The following is an 18,730-nucleotide window of genomic DNA, read 5'->3' as shown; positions in this document are numbered from 1 at the left end:
GTTTTCGTGCTTTTTGTCTCTCCTAGGCTAGCATTCCTTGAGCTAATTTGGCAATTGATGTGGATGGAAAGGGCACAAATTACAACAGATAAGAAGGGAAGGCTCCTCCATAGGGTGATAAATTTTGAACAATTCACTATGGGATGTTATAACTTGTAGAAATTGCTGGAATTATTAGTAAAGAACTACAGATTGAAGGTTTCCCAAGCTAGGCATTTTGACCCCAAGGGATAAATAAATGATCTAAGGATACAGAAGCTAAAAGAGAAGGGAAATTTTCACTCTTTTGATCAAAGAGAGGATTTGATTAGAAATGCTCCCCTTGCTGAGGCAGATCAGAACAAGAAGAAATGGGACCTCATGAAGAAGCTTGAGAGGGAAAAGAAGCAAGAGGATCCCAATTTTGAAGGTTTTTACAGGGAATTTCAGAATGATTTTGCTAGAATATCTTTCATGATAAGAAAGGCAGATGATATAATAAAACATAAAATGGAGAGAACGGATGCTAGGGATAAAGGGGTTAAATTTGAAGGAAAACCTATTGACCCTACCCCTACAATGTAGAAGGTGAAGGGGCATATAGTAACAGTTGAAGCAACATCTCTTGGCACCTCTAAGAAAGCTGCTGAACAAGTCAGAAAGATTGAAAGGGGAAAGATAAAGATGTTTGACTTTTTAGATATCCAGGATGATTTTGATAGTGTGCCATCACCTTCTCCCCCTCGGGAAATGTTCCATGAAGATGAGGCTACCAAAGTCCTAAATGACTCAGATAGAGCTATCATCCTGAGTACAATCCCCGTTGAGGAGGCAGATGATGAAAGGATCATTTTCTCAAAGAACTTCATAGAAAATGATAGTTTTGTGAACTCTTCAGAGTTTAAATCTTTTTGGCTTAGGGAAAAGTTGAAGGATTTATCCGATGAAGAGATCAGAAGTTTTGATAGCAATAGTTTCAGATGCATGCTTGAAGAAGGTGGGGAAATAATTAGAAATAGTGGCATGCTTCTTGTTCCCGGTTGGGACTTTGAGAGAATCTTTTTATTAGATCAGATTAAGTGCCAGAAAGACCCAAATTTGCCAAAGGAGTTTGGAGATCATGGGTCTAGGGTGAGCATAGGTCTAAAGGTTTTTTCTCTATGGTTAAAGGCCCCAAATGTCTAGAAGCCTATAGGTTTATGAGGTGGACAACAAAAAATAGGGGATGCAGTAGTAAGAACACTTGTAAACACTACTGCATCCGAGGCTATAGCCATTACATCACATGCAGTCCGGTTTTCTCAGTTAGTAGTAGATGATCTTGAGAAAAAGCATTTAAGATTGAAGGATATGCATGTAGCTCTCAATGCAAATTCCAACAAATTATTCATTGAAAATTATGCATTGAAAGAGAAAATACAAAAGGTAACAACAAATTCTTCAAGAGGAGTTAGATCTAAGGAAATTGAAAGGATGAAGAAGGAATTGCAGAGGGTCAAGGATGAAGCTGATAATAATTATTTTGAAATCAGGAAAGCTTGAATTTTGAAGGTGGCAAATAGATTTATTGAAAAATTAAGCAAGGTGAACACCTCATATTCTTTGACTTCACAACTTCATAGCCAACTAGATGAAATTATTTCATACTTTCATCCAATTAGGACCACTTAGATGCCAAAAGGACAAGACTTAAGATAAGTCATGCTGGCAGTTAAGAATGTGGCCTTTCCACCCTAACTTGTAGGGGTGACTTGGAAGAATTATAATTTATTAATTAAATAATTGCCAAACATTGAGGATGAGAAAAAGGCATTGGTTAAAATGATTGATTCTTTCCAAGGTTTGAAAAAGTGGGATATCCCCATAATTTTGATAGGCAAAGGACAAATCAGGAGCCTAAAGGAGTGGAAGCAAGGCTTCCAGGATGCCATAAATGCAGTTTTGGCTTCCTTGGCTATTGATTCGGCCCAAAATGATTCATATATTAATATCATTGATAAAATCATGAAGGTGGATTTTATGTACCACAGATTTACTTTGGAGGCTGCAATATTGCTAGCCCATAAAATAGAGGAAGCAAAAAATAAATTGAAGAGTTTTAGGGGTTTCACTTTTCCATTGTATGAGATAAAATCTCTGCATAAAAAGTACTTCTCCTTGGAAGAAGAGCAACTTGAGAGAGAAGAGTCATCTTTTTCCTTCTATTTTGTTACTTTGAATTTTGTGTAGGTTGTTGATTTTGGGTCTGAGAATTGACAGAAGTGCTCAATCATCAAAGACCATTCTCCAGGTTAGCTGCTGCCAGACACCAAGATTTACTGTAGATCCTGAGAGGAGCATGCGTTAAGGTACTAGTGAAGGGGCAATTTTGCAAACCTGCAGCCACAAGCTTCTAGAAATATGCCCTTTCAGCACCCCCCGCATTTAATACAATAAAGAAGTGTGCACTCAGGGTGACAAGGACAAAAGGTCTTAGGGCAAATTGTAATACATTGTACTTTTGAGATGTGTCTTCTTGGCCTGAAGCTTGTTTTTCTCCCTTGTGTTATAAAAGGGAATTCAGGGACAAGAAGAAGGATTCTAAAATTTTGCTTAGTATGTTCTAGGATAGCTTTGAAGCAATATTATGACAAATAGTCTTTTGCAGGTTTCTTGTGCACAATAATCTATCATGAATGTATCAACTTTATTTTGAAAATCAATAAAGGGAACATTCATTTTTTGCTCATATCTCTTGTATTGTGTTGTATGAGTTGTTATGTTAATGACATGATCCACTTGTCTTCTCTAATGGAGAATGTGTATGTCTTGATGGGTTTCATTTCAAGTAAAATGAATTAAATTCTATCTTGAATAGTGCAACGTTTGTGTGAGAGATATTGTGAGGAAATTGTGGATGCATTCTCAATCTGAGCATTTTAAGCAAGTCTTGAATGTTTAGAATTGGATCTTAATGTTGATACCATGATATTGTTTGTATTTCAGCCTGTTATTTGACTCCGTATTTCCCTTGAACAGGCACTGGTCATGCTTTTTTGAGTTTTAGGATCATTTCAACATCCTTTTTTCACCCTTTATATTTCATTTCTCAGTTTTTCTGCATTAGGAGTAGAATAAATTAGAGCCAGATTTCAATGCAAGCAAAGTGATACAAGCTAAGGTTCAAGCCTAAATTTGTAGTATATCATACTTTTCCTTGGTATATTTTCATTGAAAGCATCTACTATACACTGCAATGTTTATTTATATAAAGTTAAAATGCTGTAAAACATTGCAATAGGGGTACCCACCTAGGTCCTGTAGAGCCTAAAGAGTAGAAGATTGCAACCTTTGTGTTGAATCTTGTTCGTTGGCCAAAACCAATCCTATATCTTTCTATGAGTCAGTGGCTATTTCTCTAGTATTTAGGATTTGTTTATTTTGGGAACTAATAGATTGGCGACTCTGTTGGGGAGAAAAGTCAAGACTTTGTCAAGAGAAGTATTTTATCCCAGTCGTCCTTGTCTAGCAACCAGAGTTGTGAAAAAAAAAACAAATATTCCCATTTTTGGGTGGCGACTCTGAAAAGAAGAAAGCTAGTTTATAGCTTGAAAGGCTCACATGAGCAACAAGAAGGTGACAAACACTACTACAAGGAGGAGAGAACGCATTGCAAGGCGTAACACATCAGACACTGAGTTTAGTTCAGATAAAGAAGTTTGTCAAGGTAGTAGAAAGTACAACAAGTTTACAACCAACAAAAGGTGGACTGTCAAGGACAAATGTATTCCTTGAACCACTTTCTTTCAAGCATCGGTTAGTGTTAGCCTTAATACTCATGTTGATAGAATTATTGGCAATTCACACTCATTTGGTGATTTGAGGTGAATTTCGGCAGTTGATTGTTTATTCAAGGTTGTCATTGATGGAAGCTCTTCTTGGTGATTTGATTAGGTAGTTGTGACTTAGCTTATCCAAAAGATGGAGGTAATCGGTTGGTAGTTAACTAGTAAAATAAGGTATTTCCATAATGATTTGATGTGAAATGATCTCCAATGATTGTGGTGTTTTTGGTGATTATTTTTGTGATATCGGTGATTGGGAAGACCTTTAGGAAGCATCTGATTATATTATTTTTTTCGGTGCTATGTTTTGTTTGAGATTGAAGCCAACTTGGAGCTACACATTACGCTTCTCAAAGATGACTTGAAGGAAATTGTTTTTGTGTGAAGAACAAATATATAAGATCAATTTGATGATTGATTTTTGATATGTTTAGAGATGTGGTGATCTATTTTGGTGCTATTGAGAATAGTTTCTCATGCACATTTTGCTTTAAGACCAATTGGTAGCTGGCTGAGACACAAATAGAGTATTCAACAGAGCAGAGACAGTCAGAGATTCAGAGCCTAATTGGAACTCATTTTTGCATAGTAAGATGTTGATTAAGAGTTCATTTCATTGTATTTACTCATTGTAAACAAACTGTAAGTCACCGAGACTTCCTTGAAGGTTGTAGCCTTCTGGGAAACTTTCTTTGAGAAGTGAGCTCGAGGCAGTGAGCCTGAATGCAAGTGCATTCCCCATCTATGTAATATTTATGTACTCCTAGCCACAGTATATGAATATTGTGGGGTCCAACCCCACCGTGGTTTTTCCCTTTCTGGGTTTCCACGTAAAAATTGTAGTGTTGTGGATTTGTGTATTCCTTATTGCATGTTTATGTTCTTTTCTACTATACATTGCTAACTAGTGGATAAAGAATGAGTTTGTAGTTTTAACTTTCGGTAGATCACTAATTCACCCCCTCTCTCAATGATCTATGATTTTAACAATTGGTATCAAAGACTAGTTCCTCTAAAGAAGCTTATACGCTTGAGGAAGATTTGGGAGATTGATTCAATGGATTCCAGTTTTCAAAGATAAATCAATGTGGCACTTGAGGATCTTGATGTAGCTAGAAGTGAGGTATATACCTTGAAGAAGAATCTGAATGTTGCCGATGAATTCATTAGTGAGTTCAAGGATAAATAAAGTATTTGTAGAGAAAAGAGGAAGGAATTAATGGAAAAATTTAAGGAGAAAGAAGATTAGATCATGGAATACTAGGAAAAAGATGATGAGGTTAACAAGCTTGAGAGAGAGAATGATGCTTTGAAGAATGAGATGGAATCGATTGTGATGAGACTAACTAAGTGATAACTCAATGATGAATGAATAGTACCAAATTGGTGCTGAGAGTGGGGGGTGAATCGGTATAGACAAAATACAGACCTAAACCGGTTCAACAACAATTACTCCAACTGACTGGCAAACAGTGACACCGGTTTGAAACAGTGCAACTGGTAAAACCTAGAACAACTAAAACAATCATAAATCGGTTACTCACTTATCTTTCCACTCAACTCAAAACTACACTACCATTTCACTCTTATGCATGAACAGGTAATCTATCATCATATCTTTACAACAGCTAGTTCAACATGTTTTATTGATAGACATAAAACACAGAACCATCATATGCTTAACAGGCAATAACAAAGCATCACAAGATAAAAGCATCACACATGACACACATATTTTTCACGTGGAAACCCAACTAGGAAAAACCACGGTGGGGATGAATACCCACAAGCTTGTTGTTGAACTCTTTGGAAGTCCGCTCTGTTAGAAGCCTTGTCCGATTAAAGACATTACAAAAGGTTCTGCTAGGAACCGATCCTGTTAGAGATCACCCGGTTAAGGGATGGATACAATTCCCAGTTAAGGGTACATTGTTAGAGGATTTTAAGAACTCAATAGTTAAAGGATTTCCAGAGCTCTCTAGCTTTCCAGATCTCAATAACTTCGAGTTACCCTGTTAAGGGATTTATAGCAAGCTGGTTAAGGCTACCTTGTTAGGGGATTTTCCAACTGTTGAGGTGGTTAGAGATCAATAGGTATTACAATGATCTGGTAACAACACTCAATGCAAATGCAGATCCACTTAAGCTCCTCTTCACCTTCTGCACTTACACTCTGTAGGTATCACTTCTCTCCTCTAGTCTGGCAAGAATCACATATCCCTTCTCTTGGATACTCACACACAACTTTTGCCAACAACCCTAGAAAGAGTCACAACATCGACCTTATAGAAAATAGTTAGGTCAGAAGTATAAACCCTAAACCCTAAACCTGTTAGGTTAAGGAATTCAAATGGTTCAATCTTGACCGTTGATCATACTGTATTGAATGCAACAATCTTGATCCAATCTCAAGACATTCTTCATCGTTCGTTTTCCACCGATTTCATGGCGGCTGATAACCCATCACACGTTATCACCATTTACAGACTTCGCACATTCTCGAGGTAGATAGGAACAATCTCCTTTATGCAAGATCCTTCACGTGCACAAGGCTGATGTGGCAACATGATCTGTTCTTCATTACAATGCTAACTCATCACACAATATCACCGGTTGAGCCATACAGACTTGAAGCACTTCAACCGGGAACCCTGAAGTTGAGACTACCAACCAGTAGTCATACAATGCTTCCATGTGCTGGTTAATCTCATAACCATATGCCGGTTCACCTTGAACAAGCACACCGCTTCACTTTGGCAAAAATTTTGATTCACAATGTTATACCAGTTCTCACATATGCCGGTTCATCAACATATTGAGATCAATCACAACATACAATGTCATTATGTCCATATACCAGTTCACATAATGCCAACAATCTCCCCCTTTGGTATTGATGGCAATATACAAAGATATCTCTCTGCTTCACATCTTCTCCCCCAATTTCTGTAGATATCTTCTCCGCTTTACATCTTCTCCCCCTTTGACAACAATGCCAAAGTGGAGGCACAATCTTCCCTGTTCCATTATGCTGCTCCCCCTAAGGAGTAGCATCCTTCAACACATCAATCTTGAAAAAAGATTTGACTATGCAATACATGACTTATGTGGAGCTGTAGCATCCTAAAATTGTGACACTTGCAATTTCGACTGCATTTCGGTCTTCACGATGGCGATGCAACACGGAACCTGAATGGAGACCCCGAAACTTGTCCACGACACCAAAAACTGCATTTTTCAAGCACCCTGGCCTGAACCTCCTTTGCACCCTGCTGTCCTAGGAGGTGGGACCAGAGCGCCCAGCGCCCTGGTCCCCCAGGACCATGGCGCCCAGCGCCCTGGTCCCTGGCCCTATTTTGGGCCCGGTCTCCTATGGGACTTCGGGTCCTTTTGTTTGCAAATTGGAAATTATCTTTCCTGGTCGGCCTAAGGTCGGGAAAATCAGTCTATCAACCCTAATTGGCAAGTATATAAACTACATTTTCCTCTCCCATTTGGGTGGATGAAAAGAAGAAGGACATATGTGTACAAGCGTGGAAACGATATTCAAACATTCAAGCATTCAAACATTCCTTCAAGCAATTGATCATTCCAAGTCTCCATTCAAGGCTAAGTGTTGCATTCAAGACAAGGATTCAACCATTGAAGAGGAGATCACTTGCTACATGCTACATACAACATACAACATACAACAACATCTATACCTTCACACATAAGGATACAAACATCCTTACAACAAGGTATTAGTACTTGTTTTACATTACAGACATTTACATTTACAACATTTCTCATTTCTTGGTTAATTCCAAAACCAGGGTTTGACCTAAAGGCAAACCCCTAATCCCTAACCCCCCAATCGTCTTCGCTTTTCTATGTGTAGGTTGCAGGTATGCGGCTGAAATTGAAGATCTGGAATCCTTGTGCAGAGACGAACAGATCCCCCTTCGTTTCGCGGATTTTTCGGAGGACCGTGTGCACGCCGGGCGCCATCGTCCCGTCAACTTTGGCTCAAATTTGTAGGACAGCACCATATCGACATTTTACTGCTAATTCCAGGTCCGCAGCTTCATCCTATATCCCTATCTCAGTTTATAAGCGAATTTTTCTCACTTTCTATGCATTCCTAGCTTAATTCTTCTATCAACATTCTTTACAAAAGAGGGTAGCCTTGCTATCTTAACCCTTGAAACTCATCTAGAATCCAATCTTGCATTGTGTGGGATTGGATCTTGTGGGTTTCAACCCCTCTTTTGAATGTAAAGTCTCCCTAAGTGAAAACCATCAACCCTAGTGACCTCCCTTCTCTCTCCTTGGAGTTGAAAGAGGGGAGAGCAACTAGGGTTCGATCGATTTTCCGCTTTACATTTTGCTGAACCCGACGTGAACATCCTTTCTGATTATTTATGGTTAGATTTGAAAATTGGATTCCTTGATTACATTTTCATGTTTGATCTTTTGCAAAATTTTAGAGGTTGATTGCATAAAAACCCTAAAATTTTCTTTTTGGGTAATTGAACTTGTGAAATGTTTAATTGTTAATGCTTATTTCAGATCTGCCCTTCTATTACAAATTATCAATTCATATCTGTGCTTTATTTTTGAAAATTAAGTGGTCAAGTGTCAAAACCCTAATTTTTGAAACCCTCTTGATTCAACCTTTGTCCGACAATTTCACTGATCAAAACATCTCCAAATCAGTTGTAACTTTGGATTCCACAATAAAATCACAATATCTTTCATCCCTGAAAATTTAGAAAAAAGTTGCGAGGACCGTGTGCACTCCGAGCGCCATCGTCACCGACATTTTTTCCGAAATTTCGGGAGCAAGATCTTACTGTATTTTCCTGCTAAAATCCAGAATTTTGGCTGATTTTATCAAATCTAACACTTTCAAAATTACAGTCAAAGTTGGTGTTGTGATTGCTTGATTTAAGGCTCCTAATCATTCAAAAATTGTTGAAATTGAAATTTTGTGTCAAAATTGTGTTCCTACTGTCCTAAATCTGAAAAGTGTGTTTGCATTCATTCGAAATTTCAGTACTTTATTCAAATTCTTGCAATTTGTGACTTTTGAAATTAAATGCTTAATTACAACAACTTTGATTTCCACTTTCAAAATTGAATTTTGCGTGAAATTGAGTCAATTTTTAAATTTCGAAATTTGCATTGCTTTTGATATTCCCTCTAAAATCATAAAATTCAAAATTTTAGTTTCCCTCTCTTTTTCAAAATTCAAATTTTGCATTTTTCGACAATCTTGGAAGGGTTCAATTTTGAGATTGCAATTTTAATTTGGCCTATCTACAGATCGTAAAATCACTCAATTTTTTCAGATTAGCTTTAAAATCATCATAACTTTCATCCCTGCAAATTTCGAAAAAAGTTGCAAGGACCGTGTGCACTCCGAGCACCACGGTCCTGGACATTTTTTTTGAAATTTCGGGAGATTGTCGTGATTGCATTTAACAGCCTAAATCTAGAAGATTGGCTAATTTTACTGAAAATTGCTACCTTTAAATTCAAAATTTTCTCTCCCTCTCTAGTGCATGAGTTTTACAACAATAAGCCCTGCTTACACTATCCCCGTTAGATGAAGCCTTGGAATTAAGTCTTTCCGAGGTTTAATTACTGAGGAGATGGAACCTAATTTGAATAGCCTTTTTAACGAGGACATGGGTAAGTCCTCTAATCCTCCTAATGATGAAGAAGCTCTCCATGAGGTTTCTGTAGAACAACTTTCGAAATTGGATAACCAATTTGACGATTTTCGACAATGGATGTCTCAAGAATACCCCGATAGTCAAGCTCTTCCTTTAATTGAGGGTCTAAAACATATGCTTCAAAGTGATAAGAATGGAATTGATATTCTGCGTGGTATTGCACACATTATGGATTCGAATGTGATTCCTATAAAGAGTTGTACTAAAAATTTAGGCTATACACAACCTCCCACTCAAGTCAATCATTCTATTCCTTTGACAACTTCTATTGCTAGCATACCTACCTTTACATCAAACATAATGACCACTTCTATACAAGACATTCCCCCTGTGATTACCAGTCATGGGGGCAATCCTTCTTCTTCAATTAACCCTCTTCCTTCATTCAATCCAACTTCTTCTTTCATTCCTTCAATGAGTGTCCCTATTACATCTCCACAAATGAATATGACGCAAGGGGGCAATTCATTCAACCATTCCATTCCTCCTTGTAGTGTTCCTCCTTTCAATTCCTCTCCTATGACTAACTATCATAGTGTCCCGCCACCTTACTCTTTACCTTCTTTCAATAACATAACACCTCCATCTCAATCTAACACATCTAATATGAATTCTTTGACTGAAGCGACCATTAACAATCTTGCACAAACTGTCTCTTCTTTACAGCAACAAATTGCCTCTATGAATCAATCTAAGTTTAGTGTGCCCACATTTGATGTTGTGAGCCCACTTTCTCTTGACATTGTTCGAGCTATCCCTCCTAAACATGTTGAAATCCCGCATTTGGAGCTTTATAATGGTAAAGGTGATCCTCTAACACATGTTAAGACTTTTCAAACAATATGTACTAATTTTGCTTATGACCAAAGGTTGCTTGCAAAACTGTTTACTAGAACATTAAGAGACAAAGCCCTACAATGGTATTGCTCGTTGCCTTCTTATTCTATTACTTCTTTCGAACAACTTGCAAATGCTTTCATTCAACAATTTCAAAACAATATAAGTCCTAAAGTTACTTTTATTGATTTAATGCATTGTAAACAAGGTGTTAAAGAAAAAGTGACTGATTTCATTGGTAGATATAAACATTTGTATGCTCAAATTTCTTTTCCAGTGCCTGACAATGATATTCAAAGAATCTTTATTTCTAATTTACAAAAAGATATTCGAGACAAACTTCTGTTTTCTGAGTTTACTTCTTTCCAACAATTGTGTGCAACTCTTCACAATTATCAACTGACTGTGAGTCAAATGGAACAATCACATCCTATGGCTCCGAGTGATAAGGGTGATAGTAGTCAACAACCATTTGGAAAGTTTAAACCGAACAGAGATTCCATCAAATTCAATGAAAACATCATCAACAACAATGTGAATGCAGCATCAGGTGTGCCTCCTATTTCTAAATTTTTCAAGAAAGAAAGAAAGTATACTCCTTTGAATGAATCATTGCATAGTATTATGAATAAGTTATTGGAACAAAATGTGCTTATTCTTCCTCCTATAAGGCAAATAGATCCTGCAAAGATTACTTCACCTTATTTTGATAACAAATCTTTTTGTCAATTTCATCGTCAGCCTGGGCATGATACTGAAAAATGTTTTTCTTTAAAGGGTAAAATTCAAGATTTGATTGATAATAATACTATCTCTATTTCTGGAGTGAATGATAAGGGAAACACATCTGTAGCTCCTCCTAACCAAAATCTTCAGATTTTTACTGATCCACTACCTTCTCATACCTCTAATGCGATTGAGGCTAATGATTCCTCTTTATCATCTGATGGTCTTGTGTCTATGACTCCGAATGTGATTAACTTTATAGAGCAGCAAGAAAACCCTAAAGAACCTTCCATCACATTTGATTCTAGTGAAACTATCAGGGCACCCGATAGTCCTTTATACATAGTTGCAAAAGTTAAGAATACACCTTGCTGTGGAGTGCTTATTGATCCTTCATGCATGGTTAATGTTATTACTGAAGAATTTCTTTTTACTTTGCAATTGAATCAAGTGATCTATGACAAAATAGATGTGGTTGTGAAATTATTTGATGCATTTTCTTCTTCTACAATTGGTTCTATTACATTACCTATTGAGGTCCATAACAAATCCCTTGATGTGAACTTTGCTATTATTCCTTCATATGAACAATTTCGTGTGAAGCTTGGCTATCCTTGGCTATCTTCCATGAAAGCTATTGCTTCTCCTATTCACAAGTGTTTAAAATTTCCTCATAATGGTGAAGTCGTTACTGTCAATCATAGTCTCTTTAAACCAGCTGAAAGAACTTCTAGTGTTCCTATTGATTATTTTTGGCCTAAACAATTCCAATCTCTTCCTCCGCGAAGTGATCATCTTTTCAAATCTTATCAAAAGTGGAAAATAGATATGATCCTATCTTTAAGTGAACCTAGAACACCTAAACTTGATATTCCTATCGTTCTTGAGAAGGAAGTTCTTCCTTTGAAAGATAAAACTAATGTCTTTCCTCAAGAAGATTCCCAACCCATCCCTATGGATGTGACTATGTCTATGCCTAATAAACCTTCTAAAAGTAGACCTATACCTCCTCATCATGATGGACTTGGTCTTCTTCCTAAACCAAAAATTCCTCCTTTATATGGAGCAGTTCCTCCCCCTTCCTTTTATAGAGAGAAGAGACCTTCTTCTTCTCCTATTATCCAGCCTAAGAGACTACAACCTAAACACCCAAGTGATAAGGATGAGAACATTCCTCCTCCTCAATCTTCTCCACTTCCTACTAAGACTAGATGAAATCATTCTGCACGTGAACGTCGACGAAAGCGTCATCTTAGAGCTCAAGCAGTTGCTTCTCAAACTTTACAATCTCCAAAAACACCTTCAACAAGCATTATTCCATTTTCTCCAAAATCTCCTAAACATAAGATGCATGATGGTCTTGATCCTGTGCGAGTTAAAGATCCTATTTTTATAAATCTTGATGATGATATAGATGAAAATGTTATTCATGATGAACATGTTACTCCTCTTGCTTCTGATAGTGAATATGAACTTGTTGATATTGATAACCATTTATCTAACGAATTTTCTAAAGCACTTATCCTAGCTCTTAGACAAGAACAACGTGGCTCGGAACATGAACATAGCCCTTGTTTGGATCTTGTGATAGCTCCATCTGCTGTGTTGGATGTTCCTCCTCTAGCGTGTTCCCTGCCTTCCCGAAACATTGATCAGCAAGATCGGGGGGTAGATGACATGCTAGACTAGTTTCATTAGCATAGCAGATTCTCTCCTCCTCTCTTTTGTTACTTCTTCTATGTGTTATTCTCATTCTTCTATTTGTTGTCCTTAGTGCCGTCTACTTGTGGATGATGCAAAGCATTGAGATCTCTTTTGGTCTCTCTCATGTTGACTCAAAAGACACATGTGTTCCCTTCTTCTTGGTGACCTTCCTTGATTGGGGAATGAAGAACAATTATGCATACATACATATGATATATATAAATGAATTGTCATACAGCATACTGACCCCGAGGAAAGCGAAGTCACCTCGTGCTTTGTGTTTTGTATCTATTATCCTTGGGTTTATCTCACACTTGGGGGCTAAATCTTTGTGATAACGTGCTCCTTTCCCTTCTCATTTCTTATGTGTATCACTATGTTAAAACAATCACCCCCGTTGAGGCGTGTGCGATCGCTTTAACATAGGGGGGCATACACCCTATCTATCCTTTCAAGATACTTGAAAATTTCTTGGTGAACGTAGCTTTGCCTTGAAAATTTTTGGTATTTCTTTTGCATGACTCATAGTGAGGGAACCTTACTACTGACAGTCATGGTTCTCCCTCGTGATCTTCCCTTTTACTTTGTCAATCGAAGTCGTAAGATCCTTAGTCCACTGGGGGCTTGGTGTGTCTTGCCTCCTTGACGTGGTGAAAGTCTTTCAATGTCGTTTCCTTGTACTTTACCGGAAGTATGAGCATACATACTCCCGCTAAAGTGGGGGCTAAATGTAGCGTCCTAAAATTGTGACACTTGCAATTTCGACTGCATTTCGGTCTTCACGATGGCGACGTAACACGGAACCTGAATGGAGACCCCGAAACTTGTCCACGACACCAAAAACTGCATTTTTCAAGCACCCTGGCCTGAACCTCCTTTGCACCCTACTGTCCTGGGAGGTGGGACAAGAGCGCCCAGCGCCCTGGTCCCCCAAGACCATGGCGCCCAGCGCCCTGGTCCCTGGCCCTATTTTGGGCCCGGTCTCCTATGGGACTTCGGGTCCTTTTGTTTGCAAATTGGAAATTATCTTTCCTGGTCGTCCTAAGGTCGGGAAAATCAGTCTATCAGCCCTAATTGGCAAGTATATAAACTACATTTTCCTCTCCCATTTGGGTGGATGAAAAGAAGAAGGACATATGTGTACAAGCGTGGAAATGATATTCAAACATTCAAGCATTCAAGCATTCAAACATTCCTTCAAGCAATTGATCATTCCAAGTCTCCATTCAAGGCTAAGTGTTGCATTCAAGACAAGGATTCAACCATTGAAGAGGAGATCACTTACTACATGCTACATACAACATACAACATACAACATACAACATACAACAACATCTATACCTTTGCACATAAGGATACAAACATCCTTACAACAAGGTATTAGTACTTGTTTTACATTACAGACATTTACATTTACAACATTTCTCATTTCTTGGTTAATTCCAAAACCGGGGTTTGACCTAAAGGTAAACCCCTAATCCCTAACCCCCCAATCATCTTCGCTTTTCTGTGTGTAGGTTGCAGGTATGCGGCTGAAATTGAAGATCTAGAATCCTTGTGCAGAGACGAACAGATCCCCCTTCGTTTCGCGGATTTTTCGGAGGACCGTGTGCATGCCGGGCGCCATCGTCCCGTCAACTTTGGCTCAAATTTGGAGGACAGCGCCGTATCGACATTTTACTGCTAATTCCAGGTCCGCAGATTCATCCTATATCCCTATCTCAGTTTATAAGCGAATCTTTCTCAATTTCTATGCATTCCTAGCTTAATTCTTCTATCAACATTCTTTACAAAAGAGGGTAGCCTTGCTGTCTTAACCCTTGAAACTCATCTAGAATCCAATCTTGCTTTGTGTGGGATTGGATCTTGTGGGTTTCAACCCCTCTTTTGAATGTAAAGTCTCCCTAAGTGAAAACCATCAACCCTAGTGACCTCCCTTCTCTCTCCTTGGAGTTGGAAGAGGGGAGAGCAACTAGGGTTCGATCGATTTTCCGCTTTACAGGAGCATATACCTTTAGTTCACCTCCTAAAGGGGCAGTACCCCTAATTCACCTCTTAAGTGTGTAAATGTAGTTTTTAGAAGAGGTTTTGTGAATATGTCTGCTAACTGCTCCTTACTAGACGCATGCTCCAGTGCAATCTCTTTGTTCTGAACCTTTTCCCTCAAAAAATGATACTTAAGCTCAAAGTGCTTAGTTCTAGAATGTAAAACCAGATTCTTGGAGATATTAATTGCACTAGTATTGTCACAAAATATACTTACCGGTTCTGATACAGGAACTTTGAAGCCTTTCAATACATGCTTCATCCAAATTGTCTAAGTGTAGTTCATGAAAGCTGCAACATACTCCGCTTCCACTATAGACTGAGAGATACAACTTTACTTTTTACTCATCCATGAGACCAGTCTACCACCAAGGAAGAATGCACCATCGGTTGTGCTCTTCCGGTCATCTACATTACCAGCCCAATCAACATCTATGAACACTTTCAAGTTGAAGTCCTTGCTATATGGATACCACAATCCATAGTCAATAGTTCCCTTCAGATACCTAAGAATCCGCTTGATTGCAACCAAGTGGGATTCTCTTGGACATTTCTAGAACCTTGCAGTAATGCCAACTACATGTGCAATATCCAGTCTACTATGCACTACATAATGCAACCTACCAATCATTGATCAGTATTCCTTCTCATCAACCAGTGTTGAGTCATCCTCTTTGGATAATTTACAACCAGTCAGCATCAGTGTACCAACTGGTTTGCTATCCTCCATGCCAAAGGTCTTCAACACCTCTTTGACATACTTGGACTAAGTGATAAAGATTCCACCCTTCATCTGTTGGATCTGTAGTCCAATGAAGAATTTAATCTCCCCTATGAGTGACATCTCAAACTCTTCCTTCATCTCATCAACAAACTCATGACTCATCTTGTCATCTCCACCAAAGATAATGTCATCAAAAAATACCCCACAGATTAGGATCTAATCTCCTTCAGACTTCAAGTAGATATTGCTATCTTCACTTGTTCTCTCAAATCCAATCTTCACAAGATGGGAATGTAGGTGCTCATACCATGCCCTAGGTGCTTGCTTTAGACCATATAAGGCTTTATGTAGCCTACATACCATGTCACTATCTTCAGATAGGGCAAACCCATCTGGTTGCTCAATATACACCTCCTCTTCAAGTACACCATTTAGGAATGCAGATTTTACATCCATTTGATATACTTTGAAGCCTTTAAAAGCTGCATATGCAAGAAGCATACAAACTCCTTCCAATCTGGCTACAGGAGCAAAGGTTTCTCCATAGTCTTCTCCTTCTTCTTGAGCATATCCTTTGCACACCAATCTGGCTTTGTTCCTAATCACTGTGCCATCCTCATTCAGCTTGTTTCTGAACACCCATTTGGTACCAATGAAATTTTTGTGCTCCGGTCTAGGTACCAAGGACCATGTACCATTTTTCTCTATCTGGTCAAGTTCCTCTTCCATTGCCTTGATCCAGACTTCATCCTTATGTGCCTCTTTGAATGTTTTAGGCTCAAATTCAGAGATCATACATGAGTTTTCTCTGGCTTTTCTTCTTGTAAGAATTTTTGCATCCTTATCTCCTATGATCTGCTTAGGATCATGATTCAGCTTGACATACCGAGGAATGGTCTTGGCTGGTTCTTCTTGCTTTTCCTGTTCATCCTCATCTTCATCAGTATCAGCATTCACTGGTTTAGGAACATTGTTACTTGTACTTGGTTGACTGACAACTGGTTCCCAGAAGGTTGCAACCGACTCATTTACAGCTTGCTCATTGTCAGTTTCCTCCTGTTTCTCAGAGGTTTCATCAACTCTCACATTGATGCTTTCCACAATTCTCTAAGTCCTGTTGTTGAAACACTTGAGAGCTTTGCTCTTGGTAGAATATCCTACGAATATTCCCTCATCACATTTTGCATCAAATTTTCTCTGGTGTTCACTCCTCTTGATGTAACATTTGCTACCAAACACTCTAAAGTAGCTAACCATAGGTGTCTTACCAGTCCAATACTCATAAGGAGTTTTATCCTTACCTTTCTTGATGAGTAACCGGTTCATTGTGTAGTCTGCAGTGCTCATCGCTTCTCTCCAAAAGGTGTGAGCTACCTTTCCTTGAATCAACATGGTTCTAGCTGCTTCAACCATAGTTAGGTTATTCCTCTCTGCTAGGCCATTTTGCTATGGAGTCTAGGGGGCAGACAGTTGCCTCTTGATGCCAAATTCTTCACAATACTTGTTGAATTCACCAAAAGTGAATTCCCCTCCTTGATCAGTTCTCAGGCACTTGATCCTTTTACCGCTTTCCTTCTCCACTAATGCTCTGAAAGCCTTAAACTTTACAAAGACTTCAGACTTGTCTTTCAAGAATGTGACCCACATCATTCTTGAGCAGCCATCAATGAGAATCACGAAGTACCTATCACCTTGCACACTCCTAGTTTTCATAGGACCACACAAATCAGTATGCACAAGATCAAGCAAGTTGTCAACAGTGAAAGATTTACCTTTAAAGGTTGAGGAAGATATTTTACCCAATTGACACTCTCTGCACAAGGTATTATCCGGTTTGCTTAGCACCGACAACCCTCTAACTACCTTGATCTTACTAGCCTTTACAATGTTATCAAAGTTTACATGGCAGAGTCTCCTATGCCATATCCAGCTGTCATCAAATTTAGCCATAAGACATGTACTTATATTTGCAATCAGATGAAATAGGTTACCTTTTGTCTGTATGCCGGTGGCCACCAATTCACCATCTTTTCCTTTGATTTTGCAAACTCCATTCTTGAATTCCAGAGTGAGGTCATTGTCATTCAACTAGGCAACACTCAGAAGGTTGTGTCTGAGACCATCAACCCAGTACACATTGTCAGCACTACTCTTTCCATTTAGGGAGATGGACCCTCTGCCTTTGACCATGCATGGTGAATCATTTTCAAAGCAAACCACACCACCATCATACTCCTCCAAGGATAAAAACTTTCTCCGGTCACCAGTCATATGGTGAGAACAGCCACTGTCAATGATCCACTCATTGGAATTATCAAATCCGGGGACAAGATCCTTCTTGTCTGACGCATCTTCTTTGACAACAACAAGCATAATATCTTCATTTTCTTCATCTTCTGATTCTTCATCTGTGACACCTTCATCAACTGCCATAAAACAATTTCTTCGGTTTCCTTTGAATTTCCTGAACCTTTCCAGTTTGTCCTTCTTATCGCCATTAGGATAGTTTTTAGCAATATGTCCTATCCAATTACAAGAAAAGCATTTCAAAGGTAGCTTACCTTTGTATTTACCGGTTCCTTTAGGAAGCTTCCTGGCAAGGAGAGCTTGAAATGCCACTAGAATCTCCTCATCATCCATTTCTCTGCTCTGTCTAGGTTCACTGCTAGTGCTAGCTTCTTTTCCTTTTCTGGATGGTATAGCAGAGGCTTTAAAAGCTGATTCATTCTTTTGAACACTGCTATCAAAATTATTTAGCTCATAGGCTGTCAACTTGGCTATGATGGAGTCCAAGGATACCTTAGTCTTGTCTATTGATCTCATCTCCTGAATAGCAGCAACCCTTATTGCATAGACCGACAATAGGGATCTCAGGACTTTGCTTACCACAGTGGAATCTTCTATTTTACCACCTGCACTCTTGATTTCTCCAACAACTGTTTTGATTCTTATTCCATACTGCTGAATGGTCTCACCTTCAACCATCTGCATATCTTCAAACTTCCCTCTTAGGCTTTCTTCCTTAGCCTATTTTACATGTTCATCACCACCATAGATATTTTCAAGAGCATCCCATACCTCTTTGGGATTTACCTTGTCCTAAACATCAACAAACTCAATGTTAGATAGACTACTAATAAGGGCTTCCATGACTTGCCCATTTTCTTGTA

The sequence above is a fragment of the Cryptomeria japonica genome, chromosome 2 (genome assembly GCF_030272615.1).
Source record: "Cryptomeria japonica chromosome 2, Sugi_1.0, whole genome shotgun sequence".
NCBI classification, from domain to species: Eukaryota; Viridiplantae; Streptophyta; class Pinopsida; order Cupressales; family Cupressaceae; genus Cryptomeria; species Cryptomeria japonica.
The sequence above is the reverse complement of the archived record's forward strand: the minus strand, read 5'-3'. Positions refer to the sequence as shown.